At 39.2% G+C, this 24565-nt stretch overlaps 2 protein-coding genes across 3 annotated transcripts in view; one reads left to right on the top strand and one right to left on the bottom strand.

Annotated features, from left to right (window-relative positions):
* The window catches only part of LOC311528426 (uncharacterized protein), a 104619-nt gene extending 93501 nt beyond the window's left edge, over positions 1–11118 (bottom strand). For both annotated transcript variants that reach the window (XM_084643450.1, XM_084643449.1), the window contains exon 1: positions 11037–11118. The gene's annotated coding sequence lies outside the window, so the exon portion shown is untranslated. The remainder of the gene's footprint in view (positions 1–11036) is intronic.
* A 361-nt stretch (positions 11119–11479) lies between these two features.
* The window catches only part of LOC311528423 (sodium channel protein type 1 subunit alpha-like), a gene marked incomplete at its 5' end in the record, with an annotated part of 180082 nt that continues 166996 nt past the window's right edge, over positions 11480–24565 (top strand). The window contains 3 exons of the mRNA XM_084643443.1: positions 11480–11567; positions 20259–20475; positions 21142–21221. The remainder of the gene's footprint in view (positions 11568–20258; positions 20476–21141; positions 21222–24565) is intronic.

The raw sequence follows: 24565 nt of genomic DNA, 5'->3' as shown, positions 1-24565 counted from the left end.
TCTGATGTACTTAAAAAAAAATTTGCAATTTGGCTAGCTGTTTTTCAAATTCTTTTTTGGCCTTCCTAATGATATTTTAACACTTCATTTGCCAGAGTTTATGCTCCTTTCTATTTTCCTCATTAGGATTTAACTTCCACTTTTTAAAGGGTGCCTTTTTGCCTCTCACTGCTTCTTTTACTTTGTTGTTTCGTCATGGTGGCTCTTTTTTGGTTCTCTTACTATGTTTTTTAATTTGGGGTACACATTTAAGTTGAGCTTCTATTATGGTATCTTACAAAAATTTCCATGCAGCTTGCAGGGATTTCACTTTAGGTGCCGTACCATTTGATTTCTGTTTAACCTCCTCATTTTTGTGTAGTCCCCCTTTCTGAAATTAAATGTTACAGTGTTGGGCCTCTGTGGTGTTTTCCCCACCATAGGGATGTTAAATGTAATTATATTATGGTCACTATTACCAAGTGGTCCAGCTATATTCACCTCTTGGACCTGATCCTGTGCTTCACTTAGGACTAAATCAAGAATTGCCTCTTCTCTTGTGGGTTCCAGGACTAGCTGCTCCAAGAAGTGTTTAAGGTGTCAAGAAACTTTATCTCTGCATCCCTTTCTGATGTGATATGTACCCAGTCAATATGAGAATAGTTGAAATCCCCCATTATTATTGAGTTTTTTATTTTAATAGCCTCTTCATCTCCCTGAGCATTTCACAGTCACTTCACCCTCCTGGTCAGGTGCTCTGTAATATATCCCTACTGTTATATTCTTATTATTAGAGCATGGAATTACTATCCATAGAGATTCTATGGTACAGTTTGGTTCATTTAAGATTTTTACTTCATTTGATTCTATGCTTTCTTTCACATATAGTACCACTCCCCCACCAGCATGACCTGTTCTGTCCTTTTGATATATTTTGTACCCTGGTATTAGTGTGTACCATTGATTATCCTCATTCCACCAAGTTTCTGTGATGCCATTATATCAATATCTTCATTTCATATGAGGCACTCTAGTTCACCCATTTTATTATTTAGACTTCTAGCATTGGTATATAAGCACTTTAAAAACTTGTCACTGTTTAGCTGTCTGCCATTACATGATGTAATTGTTTGGCACTTTTTTTCTTTTGACTGTTTCTCATCAGATCCTACCTGTATTTAATCATCTTCCATCCTCTCCTCCTTATTAGGACATAGGGAATCTCCATTTATAGATCCTCCCCTAAGGGATATGTGAACCACGTTCGCCTCTGCACCTGTCGGCTTTCCCCCAGTCCTTAGTTTAAAAACTGCTTTACAGCCTTTCTAATTTGAAGTGTCAGCAGTCTGGTTCCATTTTGGTTTAGGTGGAGCCCATCCTTCCTGTATAGGCTCCCCCTTTCCCCAAAGTTTCCCCAGTTCCTAATAAATCAAAACCCCTCCTCCTTACACCATCGTCTCATCCACACATTGAGACCCTGCGGTTCTGCCTGTCTAAGTGGCCCTGCACGTGGAACTGGGAGCATTTCAGAGAATCCTACCATGGAGGTCCTGGACCTCAATCTATAACCTAGCAGCCTAAATTTGGCCTCCAGGACCTCTCTATATAGTGTGTGTCTATATAATATAGTATATAAAAGTATGAGAGAGTCAGTAAAGAGTTTTGGCATGAGAGGTACTCCAGTATACAAATGGAAAATATTACTATTGGACTGGATAGCTGGAAAGCAAGTGCAGATGTTAGGGACTCCAAAAGTGTCAATGTGGAATGAGATGAATAGAGTGGTATTTCTTGTAGTGGAAAAATCCTCCTAAATTGACCACACATCTCTTAGGAATTGAAATCGGAGATCCCAGAGTGTCTGTAGGACACAGAACAGCCATTCAAACATTTAAAAATAACCGAACAGATTAAATAGTTTTCTAAAATATCTAAGCAGGCGAAAAGTAGCCATATCATCTGCTATGCCCATAAAAAAGTAAATCTGAAATTTTTGTAAATTTGAAGAAGAAATGGGTATATGGATAGTTAAAGGACCTGAAATGAGATTAGACTTAAATGCAGTGTGTTAAAAAAAAACAAAAAGTCCGATCCTGTTTCAAGTGAAGAGAGAGAAAAAGAAGCTATGGGTGATAAATTTATGCTTTTTTATGAGCACAATTTGTATTTATTTGTGTGTTGCTAGGGGGTTGGACCAGTCTTGTGAACTTGTTTATGCAGTAATTCTTACTTTCAAGCCTGTGTGTTAGGCATTTCAGTATCTGTGTTCAATCAATTTCACAAATGTACACCCTGGGCTATACAGAAGAGCTTTTGAAAGAAGTCGTTATTGCTTTTACCACTGATGATGCATCGATTATACTGAACCATAAATCTGTGTTGCCTGATGCTGCAGAACCACTTCCCTGATGTCATTGTTTGGCATCAAATGACTTACTGCTTGGAGTTTTAAATATCATCACTATACTTTCTGGAATAGTTTTCATGGATCACGTATGACATTCACCCTCCAAAACCAATGTCATTTAAAGCATTTATTGTGATTTATTATGATTTCTGAAATGTGCTAGCCAGTTCACAAAAACTAGTTCAGATTCGGTTCTTGCCCACACCCACACACCATCTAAATTCAACATACCACAAGAACTGAAGGTCATAAACAATGAATGGGTGAATAAATGAAATAAATAAAAGAGGAGAAGGGGGATATTAAGGTCACTTGGTTACTCAGCAAGGCAGCTATGCATCTTGATGGTTCCATTAACAGTTTTTTAATCTTTCCTTCTTTACTTCTCATAGGCAAGACTGTAGAAGTACATTTTTATGCAGTAGATTTGAATGGAGTGAGGGAGGTGGGTGAGTGAAGGGCATGTCAGACACGATAGGCAGCAGCAAAGAAAGGTACAAAAGCGTTTCTGGTCAGGTGTCACTGGTCTCGAATCTAGGCCTGTTGTGTTGCCAAGCGAGAGCCTTATCCTCTGCACCACCACACCGCAAGGTCAGTGGAGGGAAGTGCTTTATCCTACAGTTATGTGCACAGTGATGTGATTTAAGAAAGAACCTTTCAAAAACCAAGCCCTATTAATATTTACCAAAGTATGAAGTTTTCTATTGGGCAATGAACCATTAAAAACAGTGAGGGTGGTTCCCTACTTTCATGTAATAAACATGTCATTTAACACTTGTTCTGTTGCTATTTATTTGACTAACTCTCTCACCATTACCAGAATTACACATCACTCTTCACATTAGCAGTAAGGTTGACTCAGAAGAGACAGTGATGCAGTGAGATTCAAATAATGTCAGGAAACACTTTGTTTCTCAATGCAGGATATTGTTAACTTGCCAATAGTAGATTGGCACCATTCTGCCACACCACAAGCCAATTTATAGCTTTACAAACACTGTCTCAAAACAAGTACTACCAGGTGTTATAAATAATGTGCTGCAGAAAAGAGTGTGGAGGAGAGTGAGAGAAGTTATAAAGAGTGAAAATAAATAAAATACAAACTTGTGGCAAATATCCTATGCATTAACTGATTAAATCTGTATGGCTCACTTGAAACTTAAAAACATTAATTTTGGCTGCAATAGAGGGAACACTATGGCAGGTTATGCTCTTCCTGGAGTATTTTTGATCATGCCACTGTGTTCACTTGTCCATTGAGTTTATTGGAAACCTAATGAACAAGACAGCCAACTTTGGGTCATCACCTAAAAGCCCTTCCACTCTTTTTTCTGTTTGCAGAGGTCTTTCTTTAAATAGCACAACAAATTAAAATAGTTTATGAAACGTTTTAAGTGATGTACATTTACCCAGCTAAAATAAGTGAAACTTAAAAAACAAAAAACCCAAACAAATGAAAACAAACTTTAAAATATAGATGCCCAAGCACCAGTTATGATGCTGATATGCTTTGCTTAAGGTGTGACTGCTTTAAAGAGGTTATAAGATATTTGGAGAAGACTATTCAACTTATTTTGATCACTGTCTGTCTTCCACTGTGCTGCCTTGACCATCGGTATTGATTCTGTTTCTCCCACTGACTTCCCTGGTACTTTTAGTCTCTAGCTTGCTTTTGTGTTGACTCTACAGCTCTTTCTGATTTTTTTTTCATTCCTGTTGTCTTGCCATGCAGTGCATGAGTAGTCTTTACATCTTGCATTATTCAGATTACAAGTAAAGAGTTCTTATAATCTGTACATATCCTTGGCAGAATCTACAAATTGTTATTGCATTCTTTCTGACAATAACTTACATTCACATAGCACCTTTCATCCCAAAGGATTACATCGTAGTTTACTTACATAGTGTCTTTATTACCAAAGTGCTGGATAAGAACAAAGCATACTACAAACTGACATATGGTCTGTGGGCTAGATCTTTGGGTCCATCTGATCTGCACTTTGTACAGGGCCTGGAGAGGGTATGTTGTGGGGAAATAGTCTGTAAGCAAGATTTCTGTTCCCTTGATCCTTGGCCCAGCTGGAAGCTGAATCAAACTGGTTCTTGGGTGATCAGTTTACTTGGGCTATATAGGGACCAAGATTTGGCCTGCTGTCTATTCTATGCTTTCTTATTCTTATTCTTATTTCTTATAGCTTTCTTATTCTGTGTTTCTAGACTCCTGAAACATGTGTGGAGCATTAAGTAAACACATTTAGACTTTCCTTGATCTATGTTACCTAGTTTTCCCTGCCTACACTGGCTTATCCTGATTGTATATCTCATTTTCCCTTTTCTGTACAGCATTAAGGTGTCAGTCAGGAGTGATGGAAGGAATGGAAAGAATCACATGAGTTAGAGTAAAGGAATATATATATAATCAGTGGAGCCAAAGGAAAGCTGCAAAAATGCTCACTTTTACTTCTTAAATCTGTAAGTGATATGTGATGTCTGATCATACATCTTATATTTATAGTGCTCCCAAAAGATTATTATATAAGATGACTTTTTAGTAAAGAAATATACAGTCTGTTAAATTAATTCAGCCACCTACTGAATATTCTGTGTTTGTACTACAAATGCAAATCTGTATTTCAGTGTTCTATCTACTAACCTTATACAACTGCAGAATTAAAGAAAACTTTCATACTGAAAGGAACTAGAATGTAGGATAATTTTCTGAGGTTCTCTTGGTCTTATTGTTTTATTTATTTTGTTTTATTAAAAGCTTATTTCTGCCACACAGCCCAGTCTCTTCTCCTGTTTGGTCCTGCCATGAAGTCATAATCCTACATCTGTGGTGTCACAATCTGTTGCGAAGAGATATGACAAATACAAATTTGTTGCATCAGTACAGGATCAAATTTGAAAAGAAAGACTGTAAGGAAAGAAGTACAGCTGGTGGAACATAAAATATGCTGTTGTGTTGAAGCTGGAATGTTTCACAGAGATGTTACAGTTTCAACAAAGATGTTATAAAAAACGGATGGCTAATGCACTGGTCTGGAATATGTGTTCATTCTATGCACTGAAGGAGGTGGGGTCATGTGGAAAATTTTTTATCATCATGTAATTAAAAACACTCAAAATGCAACATTATCAACAAGGGGGCTGTGAAAAATGGCATTTTCTAATTTTTTAGTGCTTGACTTTGCAACCTAAATAGCATTATTTTCACATAATATTTTTCTATGTACTTTCCTAGGGTGTGTTTTTAAGAAAAAGGTAAAAACAAATTCTATCACATGTAGCTGTAGCAACTACTCCATCCTGCATCAGGAGCAGGGTTTGCACCCTGAACTTTCAGCAATGCAGAAAAGACTGCTACCCTTTGAGCTACAGGACTCAGTACTTCAACTGATTAACAGAAAGCTGTTATCTCAAAGCAGGGGGAATGTACTCCTGGGTCATGGGGAGTGGTCAGCAGTGGGGATCCAGTTTTTTCACCCCACATCTCAGAAAGTTGGAAGAACTCCAGTCCCATGTGGTTACCCCTAGAGAGGCAGGAATTGGCTGCTGGGGCCAAGTGATGAGCCCATGGAGGCTCACTGCTGCCCAATTTTACTGAGGAATGGAAGTGAGAGAAGGAAAATGGTAACCTGTAATAGCTTTTTATCTTAGCCCTGGTCTAAACTACAAGTTTAGGTCGAATTTAGCACATTAGATAGATTCAACCCTGCACCCGACCACATGACAAAGCCATTTCTGTTGACTTAAAGGGCTCTTAAAATTGATTTCTGTACTCCTCCCCGATGGGGGAATTAGCACTGAAATCGACATTGCCGGGTTGAATTTGGGGTAGTGTGGATGCAGTTTGACAGTACTGGCCTCCGGGAGCTATCCCAGAGTGCTCCACTGTGACCACTCTGGACAGTACTTTCAACTCAGATGCACTAGCCAGGTACACAGGAAAAGCCCCGGGAACTTTTGAATTTCATTTCCTGTTTGGCCAGTGTGGCGAGCTGATCAGCACAGGTGACCATGCAGTCCCAAAATCGCAAAAGAGCTCCAGCATGGACCGAACGGGAGGTACTGGATCAGATCGCTGTATGCGGAGCCGAATCCATGCTATCAGAACTCCGTTCCAAAAGACAAAATGCCAAAATATTTTCCAAAATCTCCAAGGGCATGATGGACAGAGGCTACAACAGGGACCCGCAGCAGTGCCACGTGAAAATTAAGGAGCTCAGATAAGCCTACCAAAGAGGCAAATGGCCGCTCCGAGTCAGAGCCCCAGACATGCCGCTTCTATGATGAGCTGAATGCAATTCTAGGGGCGGCCCCTATTACTACCCCACCCCTGTCGGTGGACACCTGCAAGGGGGGAGTCTTATGCAACAGACATGAGGATTTTGGGGACGAGGAAGATGAGGAGGAGGATAGCACACAGCAAGCAAGCGGAGAAACCATTCTCCCCGACAGACGGGAACTGTTTATCACCCTGGACCCAATACCCTCCCAACCCTCCCAAGGCGGGCTCCCGGACCATGAAGCCAGAGAAGGCACTTCTGGTGAGTGTACCTTTGTAAATATAATATATGGTTGAAAAGCAAGCGTATTTAATTATTAATTTGCCCTGAAGACTTGGGATGCATTCACGGCCAGTACAGCCCCTCCTTTTAAATGGCCAACCCAACGGGTGCTTGGTATGGGAGAGGGCGCTGCTGTTTGAAACCATTCCCACACGTTATGAAGGTTGAAGATGCCGAAAGACTGTGGCTTACCATGGCTGCCTGCAAGCCGAATTCTGTTGCCTGGCCCTGCATGTGTGACCTCTCATACCAAACTGGCAGGCCCTCAATATAAGAGGCAAAATGCGACCTTGTACCGAAAGCATGTGTGGTATGTAATGTTAACAGCTTGGTTCACCATGAAAGAGTCTATCCATTGTTCTCTAAAATGTGTCTTTTTAAAGACTAATCTCCCTCTTTTCCTCCCGCAGCTGCAAATGTTTCCATGCTCCCCCTATCATCTCCGTCCCAGAGGCTAGCGCAGATAAGAAGGTGAAAAAAATGCACTCGCAATGAAATGTTCTCTGAGCTCATGCAGTCCTTCCACACTGAAAGAGCTCAGCAGAATGTGTGGAGGCAAACAATGGCAGAGTACAGGAAAACAGAAAATGAATGTGAGGACAGGAGGGATGAGCAAGATGAGAGGTGGCGGCAGTGTGACGAGAGGAAGCAGGATGCAATGCTGAGGCTACTGGGGGATCAAATTGATATGCTCTGGTGTATGGTTGAGGTGCAGGAAAGGCACAGACCACCGCTGCAGCCCCTGTGTAACCGCCCGCCCTCCTCCCCAAGTTCCATAGCCTCCTCACCCAGACGCCCAAGAATGTCCCAGACGTCCCCTCTGGGCACCCAACCACTCCAACCCAGAGGACTGCCCAAGCAACAGAAGGCTGGCATTCAATAAGTTTTGAAGTGCAGTGCAGCCTTGTCCTTCCCTTTTCCCCGCATCCACCATTCCACCCTGCGCTTCCCTCCTCCCCCACCCCTCCCGGCTACCTTGGCAGTTATCCCCCTATTTGTGTAATGAATTAATAAAGAATGCATGATTTTGAAACAACAATGACTTTATTGCCTCTGCAAAGCAGTGATTGAAGGGGAGAGGGGAGGGCGGTTGACTTACAGGGAAGTAGAGTGAACCAAGGGGACGTGTTTTCATCAAGGAGAAACAAACAGAACTGTCACATCATAGCCTGGCCAGTCATGAAACTGGTTTTCAAAGCTTCTCTGATGCGCAGCGTGCCCTGCTGTGCTCTTCTAATCGCCCTGGTGTCTGGCTGTGCGTAATCAGTGGCCAGGCGATTTGCCTCAACCTCCCACCCCGCCATAAATGTCTCCCCCTTTCTCTCACAGATATTGTGGAGCACACAGCAAGCAGCAATAACAATGGGAATATTGGTTTCGCTGAGGTCTAACTGAGACAATAAACTGTGCTTTTAAACGTCCAAATGCACATTCTACCAGCATTCTGCACTTGCTCAGCCTATAGTTGAACAGCTCCTGACTACTGTCCAGGATGCCTGTGCATGGCTTCATGAGCCATGGCATTAAGGGGTAGGCTGGGTCCCCAAGGATAACTGTAGGCATTTCAACATCCCCAACAGTTATTTTCTGGTCTGGGAAGTAAATCCCTTCCAGCAGCTGTTCAAACAGATCAGAGTTCCTGAAGATACGAGCATCATGCACCTTTCCCGGCCATCCCACATTGATGTTGGTGAAACGTCCCTTGTGATCCACCAGTGCTTGCAGCACCATTGAAAAGCACCCTTTCAGTTTACGTACTGGCTGCCAAGGTGGTTCGGTCCCAAGATAGGGATATGGGTTCCGTCTATCACACCACCGCAGTTAGGGAATCCCATTGCAGCAAAGCCATCCACTATGACCTGCACATTTCCCAGAGTCACTACCCTTGATAGCAGCAGCTCAGTGATTGCGTGGGCTACTTGGATCACAGCAGCCCCCACAGTAGATTTGCCCACTCCAAATTGAAAGCTAAATGAATTTCATGGAATGACAAAGCACTTCTTTCGTCTGAAAGTGAACCCCCTGCCACATATCAAAGGCTGCTGCAAACAGTGGAGGTATGAGACCTTCTCAAAGAAATGGTTGCAAGAATCCTTTATAATGGAAAGTGTAAGGCAACCTAAATCTAGGAGTCACTACTAGCTCCTCCAGAATATGTATGTACACAAACACAAATGATCAAGTGTACTATTAGTTTAAAATCTGTTCTGTCCTCTATCTGTGGATGATAATTTGCATGGAAATGGATGGAATTAATTTCTGTCTCTAACCTCTGTTATCTCTATCACTCTGCATGTCACATATGTAAATATATACTTTTATCTTAAATGAGCAGTCATGTTAAATTGAAACGCAAAAACTATTGGCTGATATTTAAAATTACATAAATATGTCTTGGGAGTTTGGGCAGGAGCTTCCTGTTAAAAATCAATATAAATCAATATAGTACACTTTTGATTATTATCAACTGATAATATGATAGCCATTTTAATGCAGCTATTTTAACAGCACATTGATTTCAAATGTAACAATAATGTAATTATTACATACATTCATTATGAAATATATTTGTCTTCCACTGATTCTTTTTTCTTTTTCTTCAAGTAAGACTTCAGACCTAAAAACTCTCCTGTCTGTTAGGTCAATACCTGTCTATCCCTTTATACCAAGTGTCACTGTCATTCATCAGACTTTTGAATAATTCTCAAAAGAGAACTGTTCCTATAGTGGAGTATAGAACTAAATGGAAATTCCCCAACAGAAAGTTACACTTGTACTCTTATATATTTTAGCATAGCAATTTTTTAAGGAAAAGCCATAACATGGATATTGAGAAAATGGGAAAGAATAATGGAAATAGTTTAAAAAAGAAGTCAGGCAATTATTTTACTAAAAAAAAAATTATTTTCCCATTTTAGACCCAATAACTAGAACCATGTTTGAGCTATACTAACAATGGGCAGATTTAGTATAGTAGTTGCCATGCTTGAGCTGACTTGTAAACCCAGCCTAAATCTCCATATTTTTGAGTCTTCAGAGACCAATTTTTCCTGAGTACCTTGGAAGGATTAAAGCTTTCACTGAGAGTTCAATGACCTGACCCTTTGTATTGTTGCAGAGCTTTGCTTTTTCTTTTTTCCGGTGAAGACCAGGTCTTAACTTAGTTCCTGAGAATTGCCATGTCAGAAAATGGTTGTACTGTTTACCATCACGTCCACTTACCTAAAAATCATGGATATTTTGTTGTCAGGAAGAGCACCAAATCCATAACACTGAGGTAAATTCCAGTCTTACCTATGGTTAATTATTTCATGTTTTCTTTTATGCTTCAATTACTACAGCAGTTGTAAATACAGCTTCAGTATTTATATTGCCCTCGTGTGCCATATTGTTCTCTATTTGTTATTAAACTACAGTTGTTTTAAATATTATCAGAAAAGCACAAGATTTCTCATATCAATGAAAGCTTCTGTTTCTTTATGACAAGTAAATAAATCATGCATGATATTCACAGGGTAGGAAGAGGTTATGTGTTGTATTTTCACCCCAAGTATTCAAGATTCTTTACTGTTTAACACATCAAATAAAAAATAATTTACATCACATACAGTAATTTTAGTTAACCATAAAACCACATTCCATACAGACCAAAAGAAATGTTTTTAGGTTTCCTCCAACTAAGCTCCTGGTTAAGCCTGGATTTTTGTTTCTCCCCTGGTGTCCCCCACAAAGGAAATGCTAGTATATTACAAACAATAATAATCTAGGAAATTCCCAAAAGCTTCTCTTCAAAACATAGTAAAGAAATACCAATCCTTGCTACCAAGAGTAACTTGAAAATCATCAGAGCCAGGAATATGTTTAGTACACAGTTTGCTTGAAAATATCAAAATCCTTGTAATGCACCAGCTTCACTTCTGTAACACTATGTAAATCAGATCACAAATGGCATTTCTTCAAGGAACTAGTTCACTAAGATGCACGCACTAAGGTATTTATTTAGAGAAATATAATGTTCCCTTTGGAAATTCCAATATTTCAGGTTTATCTAATACCCTCTTTATTTTTCTTCTACTCACCATAATGAATTTATATACAGACAGTTGTATGCAGCCGTAGTCTGTGCCTCTCCTTCTTTACTTTGCCTTGCTGTTGCTCTCTTATTAGTTGTAGCTATGCAGTCCTTTTAGATACAATGTGACAGGAATTGTGTTAGGTTTGCATTGAGCACAGATGCATCTTTTGCACTTGCGATCTGCCTCATGTGTAACACCCTCATTCCTTCCAGTCATTCATTCCAGGGGAGGAATGACACCAGGTTTTCTGAGCTATTCTTGCTTTTCTCCCAGAATACTCAGGAAAAAAAGACTTTGTGATCTCCATGCAAACTAGCAGCCTGCCTGCTGCCAATACTGCCTGCTCTTTCCAGTGATGACATTCAGCTTTGCTCTACCACTCGGGATACAGCACTGATTCCTCATTATGTAAGGCAGTCTAGGTCAAGTGTAGGAGAGAGACTGCTGGCCTGAGCAAGCCAGTGGGATTGCTCCTTCAGCTAAATGCTTCATGGGGTATGGAAGTGGATTCTGACCTTTGCTACATCTTCTTGGGTAAATGTTTTTGCATGATTTAGTGGTAAATATGCTGTTTTTCTATGCAGATGACTGTCAGCCATGCTGTGAGATGCAGAGAGAAATTGCTAGTAAAAACCAGCTCTGTCAGCATGCTTGAATAAGCAGAGTAATCTTTCTTCTAGCCATCCCAGCTTTAAGGCACTTTGCAAATAAATAAATCATAAATTAGGGTTTGCTTAACAAACATCTTCTCTATCCATGTGGGGATTATTGTTGATTTGACTGATTAAACAATGAACAAAATCCATTTGCTTGGAGGTGTTGTGGGAAAGCATTATTAGATGTGGCTATTAGCTCTGAGAGATTTACTGCAGTTCTTGGCTGTTGTATTGCCTTTGCCTCACATTACAAATATGCTTCCTTCCCAAAAGAACTGCTTCATATTTTATTTCCTTGCCTTCCTTGATTATTTTTAGTGACAACAGTTAAAGTCTGGAGGATATTCAGCTATCATTTATTGTATGACTGCATGAATTTACACAACCATAATATACTGAAGGTGAATGCTGCAGACAAAACTACAGTTAGTGACTCCTCTGCACAATGTCAGGACAATATATGCTGGCTAAACTTGCTTGAGGTTTTTGGTGCACCAGGGGAACGCAAATAAAATTGTTGAATTTACATTCATGTTGGAAAATGAACCATAAAATACACTGAATGGATCTTTCTATAGACTGCTATGTTCCTACAGTGAGGGTTGTCAGGTGGTGAATAGAATGATCACTAATGGAATGCAGCAGTATAGGCCCTAGGAGGTAACAGCATAACATTGATACTGCAGTCTCGTGTAGGGAATTTCAATAAGGTTGGCTCACTTGTTAGGACAGTTACCATTTAATGAGGCAAATATAATAATTTGGAAGTATTCTGGTATATTAGGAGCCCTTTATTCTACAGCTCCAGTGTGTGTACAGCACCATGGACAGCTACTAAGCATTGTTCAGTAAAGTAAAGGAGTGGCACAACTGAATTAAAGGAGGTGGTAATTTGTAAAACTGAAGACTGCTTAAACTAAATATGAGTGGATGTGATCGAGCTTCAGCCTGCATGTGTATTGACTTACTAAATTCTATTAGCTTACTAGTAGGATCTTGGAAAAGAGGCTGTTTAATACATAAACTTTAAAAAATATTCATGTACATACTATAGTATTTGTCTGTGTTAATGAGCATCTGAACATATTTGAAAAAACACATAAAGAATTATAGATTTTCCTACCATAGAAGGTATGGTATTAAACAACATTGTGCTCTAATTTAGAGGATTTTGTGGTTTAACAGTGGTATATTTGTTGATGAGAAAAATGCTGTTTGATTCTTTCTTGTATCTAAATAAGATGAAATATATACATTTCCTCCAGAACTAATTTTGATGGGGATAATCCCTTAAACATGCTCTGGTCCCATTTTGCAAAATAATTATTCCTCACCTTTTTGAAAATAATCAGTTAATAGTTTCAGTGCAAGACTGTGCTTGAAAGTGATAATGATAACTTCCATAATCATTAAGAGCTCTGTCTCCCCAGGCACAATGCTGTCAAACAATCAAGCTATCTGTTTATCATGATCTCAGCTCACTAGTTACTATTTGTTAAATGAAAATCTTTCTTGTGATAACACATGATCAAGTTGCACTATATGGTATAATTTAGCAGAAGTACCAAGCTGACACCTTTTATTAATTACTTTGTGAAAGAAGAAGTTAGAGTAAAAAAAATACTTCTGTCTGACATAATGAAAACACCTTGTTTACTATACATAGTTCTGTTGTATAATATGTATGCAGCTGTTTCTTGAAAGCAAGCTACTAAAACAGTTGTAGTATGTATTGGTGTATGAATTTTTTAAATTTACCTTTACGGATCTGATGAAAGTTTGTTAGCTTGCTTCTGCCTACACCATTCTAAAAGAATTAGTGCATTGTGCCTGAGTACATGAAAAGGAGCCATGGGATAGAATATTGTGAATATAATTTTTTGTATTGGTTCAAAGAATGTTAACAGCCTAATCTATTTAATTACACAAAGTCATTGATTTCTATTCTTTTAAATATATACCACTGGTTTTTGAAATTGTATCATTATAAATTCTACTTTGTGCATCATGGCAGATGTTGTAGATTACAGTGCCGTTACAGTATCTCTCAGCCTGCCAAGGCTCAAATGCATGACTAAGATACAAAGGGTTAAATTCTGGGAGAGTGAGAAACTCATGTGCAGGCTGTGTGATCATATAAATATGGGGCTGAGGATTGAAATCCACAGCTCCAATCTGCAATATGTGATATGGAATTACTCCAAAATAGCTACTGCATATTACGGATTGGGGTAGGGACTAATGGCCACTGTTCCCTCTTCACGTGTTTCTGTGGCCTGATGGAATTGCTCAGTTCATGGACATAGTGGCCACAACCCTGGCCTGTCTCACACTATCCCTCCCCTTTCTACTCTTCATACCATACAGATCAGGGTCCCCCTGGGCACCTTATGTCCCAGTCCCACACAGTGAAACCAGTTTCTGCTGCATTATGTACCTTCTGAAAATTGCACTAAAAAATTCGGAGCACAGAAGAAATACTATAGTATGTGCTGAAAAACCTGAGGCACAGCTGGGGAATCATTGAAAGACTTGCCAGAAACAGACAGGAATGGAGGAGCTTCATCACTGCCCAAAACACCAAAGATGTAATGGGAACATGATGATGATCATGTGATTTACAATTATTTGGGAATAATTTATTTATCATAAACATCTGTGACAACAGTTTAATTATGATGTCAAACAATTTACAATATATGTGAGTATCATTTGTATAAAGACGAGTTTGGGTCTCAGATTGGGTCAGTCCATCACAACTGGGCAATTGAGATATATGTATTGTGTGTACTGACAAAAATAATTCAAAATATACTTGCTAAATTAGAATTTACAAAAGTAATATTGTATTAAGTTGCTAAAGCGAAGCTGTAAACAACTTAATTTGACTGTATCTTACCTCACATATAAATGTATATTGGTCTGTCATGTTATGATTCAAAAACTTCAGACAGGCTTGGGCTTTTAAAAATCCAAAGCCTTTGAAATTCAGAACTGTCACTTTTCATTTGTGTTTAGTTCCATGAAAACATTCAAAATGTCACAAAATCTACTGAGTGTTGCTTTGCCATCCTAGGAACCCACCTTTGGTAAATTGTAGAGACGCTCTGTCTTCAGTACAAAAATAATTACCTCTCTTTCTCAGAGGGTTTTCAGCTTTTGCACTGTAAGTTATTAGAAGCATATAATATTCCATTTTCTCTGGACCTTAGTTGGTTGTTTTTTTCCAGTTTCTGGTTATCCAGCAACGATGGTTTTCTTCCAACCGTACTTGCCTCCATAGCTTTTTTGTGACTGCAGAACTATTCATACTATCAGTTGGGTCATTTCTATCTCTAACCTATCAGGTTATCTAGATCTTCTCTCTTTCTTGTCCTGGGTTGCCTTATAGATTCCTTGCACCCCATTTTTCAAAGAAAGTGCATCTCTTGGAATAGATTTAATCCCCAGAACATCAAGTAAGCAAAAGAGAAATCAGAAGACTACAAAAATATGGGGAGATCTTTTAATGCACTGCCATCTGAAATGTATGCTATGGTGATATCTGACAAAATTGTTGTTCTCAGCCCCTTCTCTAGGAAGTACACAGAGTTTTCAGTATTGCTGGTGGCATGGTTTCCTGCCATTGCTCAACATCACACCTTTTGAAAAATCATTCTAGAAATTTCCTCAGATTTATACATTAGGTTTTCCAGTTTACAGTGGAAATGATGATGTGGAGTCGGAAAGTCATAAAAGGACCCAAAACCTGGCTTTTATGGCACAGATCGTAAAAAAGGGAGCTGCACTGCAGTGGCAGCCTCCAAGTGCAATATTGGCAAATTTACCCATTTATGCTCTGAGGCAATGTGTGCTCCCTTTCAACCACAGGGGACTCTTCCCAAATGCAGCATAACTAGTGTGATTCTTCTGTGCAGCAGGTGTAGGGCAGAATTGGGGGCACTTAAGCGTGAAGTGTGCATTGCTTCCATATAATGGATCATGGTTCACAGATGCTCATTCACGTAATTGCTCAGAGGTGCTTGAGGATGGGTCTGTACTAGAATCTTGCAACCTGACCTGAACCTAGTAGGTCCTGACAACATATGTTGGGTTCAGGTCAGGTATGAAAACAACCTAACACTTCTGGGTTTGGTAGCCTCTAATCAATTCCTCCCGCCCATGGGGTTTGCGCAGCAGCAGCTCCGTACCTTGTTCCTGCTAGCCACTGCTGCCTGGCTGCACTGTGGGGTGAGTGGGCTGATAAGTTGTACTGCCTCTCACTCTGCAGCACACGCAGTTCAGTGAGGCAGAGCTTGCTGACAGGAACAGGGTACACAGCTGCCACCATGCCAATCCCATGCGCAGGAGGCATCTGGAGATGGATTACAGGTAGGGGGAGCAGGAAGCCTCCTCCAGGACAAAGTGGCAGCAGTGGCAATGACACAGGTTTGGGGGTAGCGGCCCAGGAGGCGGAAACTTGCACTCCTTTTGGTGCACGGCACTGCACTGAGATGGGAGATCAGGCCATGGGAGTGGGGGTAGGAAATAATAGAGGCCAGGCCCGCGGCTAGACCCTTGCAACCAGACTCTCAAAAGGACCTGACTAGAAGTTTTGGGTTCTGGTCAGGTATGAAAACAAGCTGACATGCTTGTCCTTGGATCAGGTTCAGCTTGGCTGTGGTCTAGTCAGGTTCAGGCAGGGCTTTAAAGTTAGACCCAAGCAGACCTCTAGTCAGAACAAGACTGGGAGAAGAGCAGAAAGGGGGCTGTCTCGTAGATCTTCCATTGTGCAAAGCCACAAGCCATTGTTGCTTGTGGAGAAGAGGCACTGGAAACATGGGAGTTACTGCAGCCTCAGGGTTCTAGTAAGAGTCAAGAGGCACACTTGCTGTCACTGATGTAGCCTGTTGTCATCAGTTCTGCCACACAGGCCCTTGGAATCTGATTACTCACGTTGTATGATAGGTGGGAAGGGTTTTCAGCATATGTGCAATGAGGAATGAGCAAAATTTTTGTCATGGTGAATAACTTATGTATCATACAGTTGCTGGCGTTTGAAACTTATTTTTAACTAGATACAAACAGTGTCTTCCTTGTTGAGAGAAGTGGTTTAACATAAGGTGGTACAAGCTCTCCCCCCCCCATCCCCACCACCACTTTTATCTTCTTGTGGGAAAAGCTTATATGATGAGGGGAATCCATAAAACTTTTTCTGAACTGGGGCAGAATATATAGGTTTCATATATTAAATATACAGTAAGGATTTACACTGTAGAAACCTTGTAACTGTTTATAATGACTTGCTATGGAAGAGCCTTCTGACTGCTTGTCAGACGGCTTGGCATAGAATAGTTATGGGGCAAATTGGTGAGTGGTATTAAAGCCACAGTACTCCGTCTGTCATTAAAAGCTACTGAACTTCGGTGGAGCTAGACTATAGCACCTTATTATATGCTCTCTCTGACAAAACTGGAGCTACAAGAAATTCATAATGCAGTTGAAAAAAAGTTTGTCTTGCTTGCAGTATTTTAACAAGGTCCTTTAAGTCCTTTGAACCCAGTTACATTCCACCATTGATACCTGAGGAAAGAAGTCATTTCAAGACCTATTGAACACTGGACACATTCACAGTATATTAATATGAGTGCTTCTAAAATTGTGATTAAATTGTGGAAAATTCAAAGTGTTCCATATAGAGTAGGCTAGGGTCAGTAAAAGTACAGAACTAAAATAGAAAGCAGGTAGTTCAAGACCTCACACAAGGATCTTTTTGTGTTGTGCTGCCTGCATTTATTTATCTGAATTCTAGTGTCTCCTTATTTAGTCCATTTTGAAAATGACAAAATTTAAAGTGCTATATGTAAGTAATAAAAGGAATACCTTGTAGCATAGACCGACAGTTTATACTTACAAGCTTCAGGGGTGGGTGTTCTGCTACTTCACCTAGCTACAAATATGTACTTGCCACTGCCTTGCATTTTTGTCATTTTCAGAAATACCGGCCCTAAAAAGCACTACTTCCGGCAACAGTGTGATACTGACTGTGTTTGCCAGATCTTTCAGATCTTGGGGGAGATTCTGTCTCAAAAGGTGTTCCTTTCACCACAAGCAACTGATCTGTTGCAGGTGTTTCAAGGACCTTGCAGAACTTATGAAAAAGACAATTCAGATGAATCTGCAAATGGTTAAATCTAAATAAGAACCTAGCAATTAAGATCCAAGTTTGATTCCAGGGACTGGTAATGAATTATGTATCTTTCCACCTCTGGGTCTGTGACCAACCTGAACTGTTTGACAACTGTTCAGTGGCCTACAAAGAATGACTAGCGGACCAATGTTCATCTCAGAAAAGCCAAGCTCACAATCAGTGATCTTACTGGTGATCTCAGCAGAAGGGTCACAGAGTGAATATGCAGTCTTTCTACAACAGAATTGAGGCACATTCAAGGGGGAAAGCTTCTACAGCTACTGTCCATTTTGTGCTTGCCCTGTGCACAGAAAGCTTCAGTTTCCAATGTTGTCAGTGTAGGACCTTTCATAAGCAATAAAAAAAATTTAAAACAATGTAGACTGTCGAAAAGAATGGTATTGAAATTAAACCTCCTTTCAAGATGGATGCCAACATGACAAGATATTTAATTTCAACAGCCTTTCTTGATATGATTTTGAACATTCTTACATACATATACATCTTTTTGTAGAGCACCACAGTTCAAAAGTGCAAATAACATTAATGTAAAAGGAACACAGCCCAGGTATTCTTAAAATGTGTTTCCCCTACACTGTTTGTAATACCCTCTCAGGAGCTTCAAATACAACTTCTTTTACTATTGATTTTATCCTTTTCTACTTCAGAAACTGAATTTTCCTCCTGTGTTCCTATTGCAGCTTAAAATCATCATGTTTTTTTTAAAGCTCAGTAACCAATGTTGGTTTGGAGGTTTTTTTTTTTCAAATTAAATATTTAGAATCTTGAGGATTATAATTATAATAATGTTAATGTTTGCAGTGCATGTTTAAATGTTTATAGGGATGGATTTATTGTAATTGTTAGAAAAAATGCTCACGATATTGAAGTATTAGTAAATATTTAAAGATGGATAGTAAAGCCCTGATTCGGCAAGGTGCAGGATGCTTCCTATGAGGTGCTGAGTATCTTGACTCCCATTGCAATCAATGGGAGTTGAAAGAGCTCAGCTCCACATAGGATTTGGGTCCAAGCAGAATTTAAGCCATAGTAAAAATCCCATGATGCTAGTATATAAAATAAGACATGAAATGCCCTATCAAGACAGTATGTAAAATGATTCTGCTGGCTCCAATTATCTGCAGCCTCTTTAGAGTCAATGAATTACACCTTCAAACATTTGATATCTATAATATTGAACAGGACAGCCTCATTGTACATGGATGCTTATTTGTTTTTTATCTGCACTTGCCAAATGCATATATTACATAATGAAATAAATGCTTTATTATTTTCAGCTTTTCTTCTTCCACGCAGCACCCTTTCTTTGTCTGCTCACTGCTAGGATCCCGCCCTGCATTGTCCCCTTCCCTAACATAATTGGTTGCTCTGAACCCACGCTACCCTAACTTAGGTAAAGCTATGACTTTCAGAAGCACTTGCCTGTGCTTATTCCAGTTTTTAACGGTTCATTTTTTGTCAAGGAACAAAACTAGAAGTGTGTAATGCTCTCAGATTTAGCTTTGATAGTAAAAATAAAGCTAGGAGCCAGTGCAGTTGTGGGTTTGCTCTACTAGAAGGTACCGTCACTTAGCAGTTTGAATTTTAAAAATGCATAATTTTTTTTAAAGATTTGGTGTCCCAGTTGTCACTTTAAAACCTTGCAACACGTGGACCTAACCTCCCAGTTGTGTGTAGCAATACATTTGACTGACAAGGCAGCATAACATACGGATGTGATATCAATCACATCCTGGCATATTAAGGTTTTTGATGATCCTGTAGCTAAATAATGGTAAATTTACCATTCAAACGCAGTGGTGAGACAAATAGCAGTCAGTTGTGAAGTGCATAGCAACATATACTTGAAGGGTTTCTGGGGTCATCATAATAAATCACAACAATGAATTTTGATATAAAGAAATCATTCCCCAAAAGGGGAGGTCAGAATAGATGAGCTGGTGGCAGGTTCTGGCTATAAACTCTGTGACTCTGATTTAAAGAAATCATTCATTCCCAAGAGGTTTGTTTTATTTTCTTTGTCCCTATGTTTCAGAAGTAAACAGTATCCAATATTTTAAAATTAAGTGAAAATTTAAACGACAAAACAATTTTGTTTCATTTTGTTCGTTTTTAAAATCAGACAAACTCAATTAACTTCTTAGTTTAAACCTTGCTCTTTGTTTCTTCTCTGAAGGAATGGGGATCCTTAGAACAGATATGCACAGACTTGTCCAAAATGCTATTCTGGCCAAAGAGACTCTAAAAAAAAAAAATCTGCTGGTTACAGCTGGTTCTTTCATTTTGCCAGTAGATGGAGCTGTCCCGTAAGGTGAAGGCTCTCTCTGTCTCTTCCCCCACCCCCGCAACCCCACAAAGCTATTTGCTGTTTTCTATTAGGTACCATAGAGTGAGCTTCAGAACAGGAAGCTGAGGATGAAGCAGAGAGGATACTGCAGAGGTCTCTGTTTTTTCCCAATGAGAATGCAGCAATTCGAAATACTTGTTAATCTTTTGGAACTGGAAATATGAACAACTTCATTAGAGAGCATTTCATCAACATCATTGCTGGATGCTTTTCTTTCTTGTAATACATCAGAAATTCTTGTTTTATCAGGTAAGCTGCCAGAACATTTAATCATAGACCTTAGTTCATTTATGTCAGTTATCTTGTGTGGGGGTTTTAAAAATAAATAAATCTACAAATAAATAAATCCTATACCTGCCTGTTTAGTAGTTAATACTAAGCATGGGATAGAACAGGAAATCCAATTTTGGATTTTACAAAATCTTTCATAAGCTGCAGTCAGGTCTGTTTGGCAACACAGCATTTTTTTTAGAGGATGGATTTTATCGGCCTTATTTTTTTGGATGTTTGCCACTTCTTGTATTTGTTTGCCTGTTATTGTATTAAGGCATTGAGTTCCTTAACTGTCATTTAGAAGTGTTAGACCTAACTACTTGAGGTCTTATTGTTCACTAGTGCAGAACACAAATTGGAGTCTAGTGTTAAAGCACTGTAGCCAGGCAATCGGGCTGCCAGAGCCCAGCGTTGCAGGGGTGTACAGCTTTCCTCCCATATTCAAACAGAGGCTCTGCTTTAAAGGCCAGATGCCTTACTCGGGGTTTTGGTGGGGGTTTGCTGCCTTTTTAAGGAAAAATCTTTCTAATGGAGAACACAGAGGACAAAACTTACTTTTATTTACATATTTATTTGGCACTAGTGGTAATATTGCAGATATGACTTGGTTCATCATCTAAACCGTCTTCCTTTTTTAAACAGCACAAGAAATTTGCCAGGTGGACATCAAGCTCTTTCAGTATCTTCTCCAAAATGGATTTCTTTTCTTCTACTTGTCGGAGGTATGTGCTTAAAAAAGACTCCCATCAAATTCACATCTCTTGGATTTCCTTTTCCCTGTTCTTTTGCAAAAAGTTTTTGTTGCTCACTATGCAGTACTTCCAAATGGGCTGACATTTTGATTTTAATGTCAGACTAGATGTCTTAAAGTTATAATTGTGTTTGTTTCCAAATGCTCTTATTTCACAGGTGTGATGTCAAACTTGGGAGCTATATTGACTGTTGTTACTATCAAATGGATTTTCATATGGATTTTCAGTTTTATATATGACTGATCAATGTGTTAATGTACTGCAAAAGTAAAAATTGCATGAAAAACCACATTGAGAATCTGAGATTAAATGGACAAAAACAGGAGAATTCATTGTAATTTTAGTTTAGTTCATTCTGTTGTGCCCAGGTTGTAGCATGGGAGTTTCACAACAGCGGATGATCTTAACTTCAACATTTGCAGCAATATTTAGGTATACAAGAGCAAGTCCCAGACAGTGAGCCTTAACTTTGGATGTCCTCACTTCTTTTGGTCAGTTAGATATTAGTTTTGTATTCAAAGGTAATTTCCATTATTTTAAAGTGTGTGGGGAGGGGTTGGGTTGGGAAAGCTATAGTTAACGTCCCCACTGACAGAAAGTTTCTTTTGTATAAAAAAATCTTCCTATGGAAATTTCCAGGGAGGGGGAAAAAAGGATTTTCCACCATAACTATATTTTAAAGGAAAAATAATGGCTGTCTACAGTGATTTACAGAGAAATCATGCCCAAACCGTTTGATTTCCTTAGTAGATCGGGGGAACGCAGTGAATGTAATATACCTGGACATTAGCAAGACTTTTGACACAGTCCCACATGATAGTCTGATAAGTGAGCTTGAGAAATGCGGACTTGGTGGAACTACCATTAAATGGATACATAATTGGTTAGACAACCGCAAACAATGAGTAATTATTAATGGAATGATGTCAAATGGGAAATGGGTCTCACGAGGGGTTTAGACTAACAAATCCTGCATCTTGACAGGGTTAGACTAGATTACCCTTGTGTTTCCTTCTAACTCTATGGTTCTGTGACTCTATGATACAAATGAACAGTTCTGATGACATCATAAAACACAAGAGCAGTGAACAAATGATTTTATAATTATCATCTGAATCCTGTCATGAAATTAATTTACTATACCTCATCGTAACCTAGTGTATTTTACATTGTATGGATCCAAATTTGTTTTAAAGTTACAGAACATAATGTGAACTATTTAAATAGCTGCAAAGATAAAAAAGATTTTTCAACTAATTACTTTTGTGTTAAAGTGAGGTGTCTTAGAAATCTCAAAATCTACAAATCTCAAAATGCCCGTGAAGATCGCTCGTTTAGCTGCATTATGCCAATGGGAGAAACTTCTCTTGTCGACATAAAACCAGCTCAATGAGCGGCAGTAGCTTTGTCAGTGGGAGAGCATCTCTCACCAACACAGCGCTGTGCACACAGGTGCTTATGCCAGCAAAACGTATGTTGCTTGGGGGTGTGTTTTTTCACACCCCAAGCGACAAAAGTTTTGCCGACATAAGTGCTAGTGTAGACATGGTGTAACTGAACATGAATATAAATCTTAGAACTGAATTGGCTCCAGGTGCTGAACTCTAGATGATATATTTTGGTCTATGTGATCCTAGTCTGTTATATTTTCGGCTATCTTCATTTACTGATCTGAGACGAGGAGAGTATGTAGGTTTACTTGTTGTTTATCTTGATGAGCAGTTTGATCTTTCAAAACTTAATATGAAAGTCATATTCTTTCTTGACTATCTTTCTTTAGTGTATTTAGAATCAGATGTGCTTACTCTAGTGGAAAAGTGAATTTTTACTAAATTTTACTCTTGTTTGCCCTCCAGAGCCAACACACCTCTGGGAAAGTAGACTCATGGAGCATGAACAGAATTGTTAACTGAGTGCCAGTAGGAGGGCCAAATTCTACCCTCATTTACTCTATTGAAGACAGTTGATGTATATGTTGTAGACAGTGGGATTCCAGTGAGTAACTGAGAGAAGAATTTGGCCTGCAGAATTGTTATCACTGCTAAAAAGAACATAGCTTGACTTTCCGATCTCAGGATCAGTTTGCACGTCTATCAGTTAGAAAAAAAACATCTTTTCACTTGTAAACTGAGAAAATTTGACATGGAATTATTGAGCTATATGGAATCCCATTATGCCATTTTCAGTTTTCAGAGCAAAATTGCACTTTAAAGGTTAAGTTTCTCTCTCTTTTTTAAAAAAAATTCTAAAATAGGGTTTTTAAGGGAATTTAACTCTGAAGTCAGAATGGAGTAATTATGGCAAGGCTAAGTAGCAAAAACTAACAGCAGAAATTTTTTAAGTACATCAGAAACAGGAAGCCTGCCAAACAATCAGTCGGGCCACTGGATGATTGAGGTACTAAAGGAGCACTCAAGGAAGACAAGGCCATTGTGACGAACCTACATGAATTCTTTGCATTGATCTTCACTGCAGAGGATGTGAGAGAGATTCTCACACCAGAGCCATTCTTTTTAGGTGACAAATCTGAGGAATTGTTCCAGACTGAGATGTCAATACAGGTGGTTTGGGAACAAATAGATAAATTAAATATTAATAAATCCTCAGGACCTGATGGTATTCACCCAAAAGTTCTGAAGCAACTCAGATGTGAAATTGAAGAAATGTTAAATGTGGTGTGTAATAACCTATTACTTAAATCAGCTACTGTACCAGGTGACTGGAGGACAGCTAATGTGACACTAATTTTTTAAAAAGGCTGAGGCGATCCTGGCAATTACGGCCAGTAAGACTAACTTCAGTACCAGGTACATTGGTTGAAACTATCAGACACATAGAAGAACATGATTTGTGGGGGAAGATTTCACCACTCTATCAGAATTCTTTGAGGGGGTCAACAAGCTTGTGGACAAGGATGATGCAGTGAATATAGAGTACTTGGACTTTCAGAAAACCGTTGACAAGGTCCCTTACCACAGGCTCTTGGGCAAAATAAGCAGTTATGGAAAAAAATGGAAGGTCTCCTCATAGATCAGTGACAGGTTAAAAACTAGGAAACAAAGGGTAAGAATAAATGGTCAGTTTTCAGAATGGAAAGAGGTAAATAGCAGTGTCCCCCTCGGTCCGCTGCTGTTCAACATATTCATAAATGATCTGGAAAAAGGGGTAAACAGTGAGGTGGAAAGTTTGGGGTAATACAGAATTACTCAAGATAGTTAAGTCTAAAGCAAACCATAAAGAGTTACAAAGGGATCTCACAAACTGGGTGACTGGGCAACAAAATGGCAGATGAAATTCAATGCTGATAAATGCAA

The sequence above is a fragment of the Lepidochelys olivacea genome (assembly GCF_965140295.1).
Source record: "Lepidochelys olivacea isolate rLepOli2 genome assembly, chromosome: 11".
NCBI classification, from domain to species: domain Eukaryota; kingdom Metazoa; phylum Chordata; order Testudines; family Cheloniidae; genus Lepidochelys; species Lepidochelys olivacea.
Note: the sequence above shows the minus strand (reverse complement) of the source record. Positions and strands in the feature narration are given on the sequence as shown.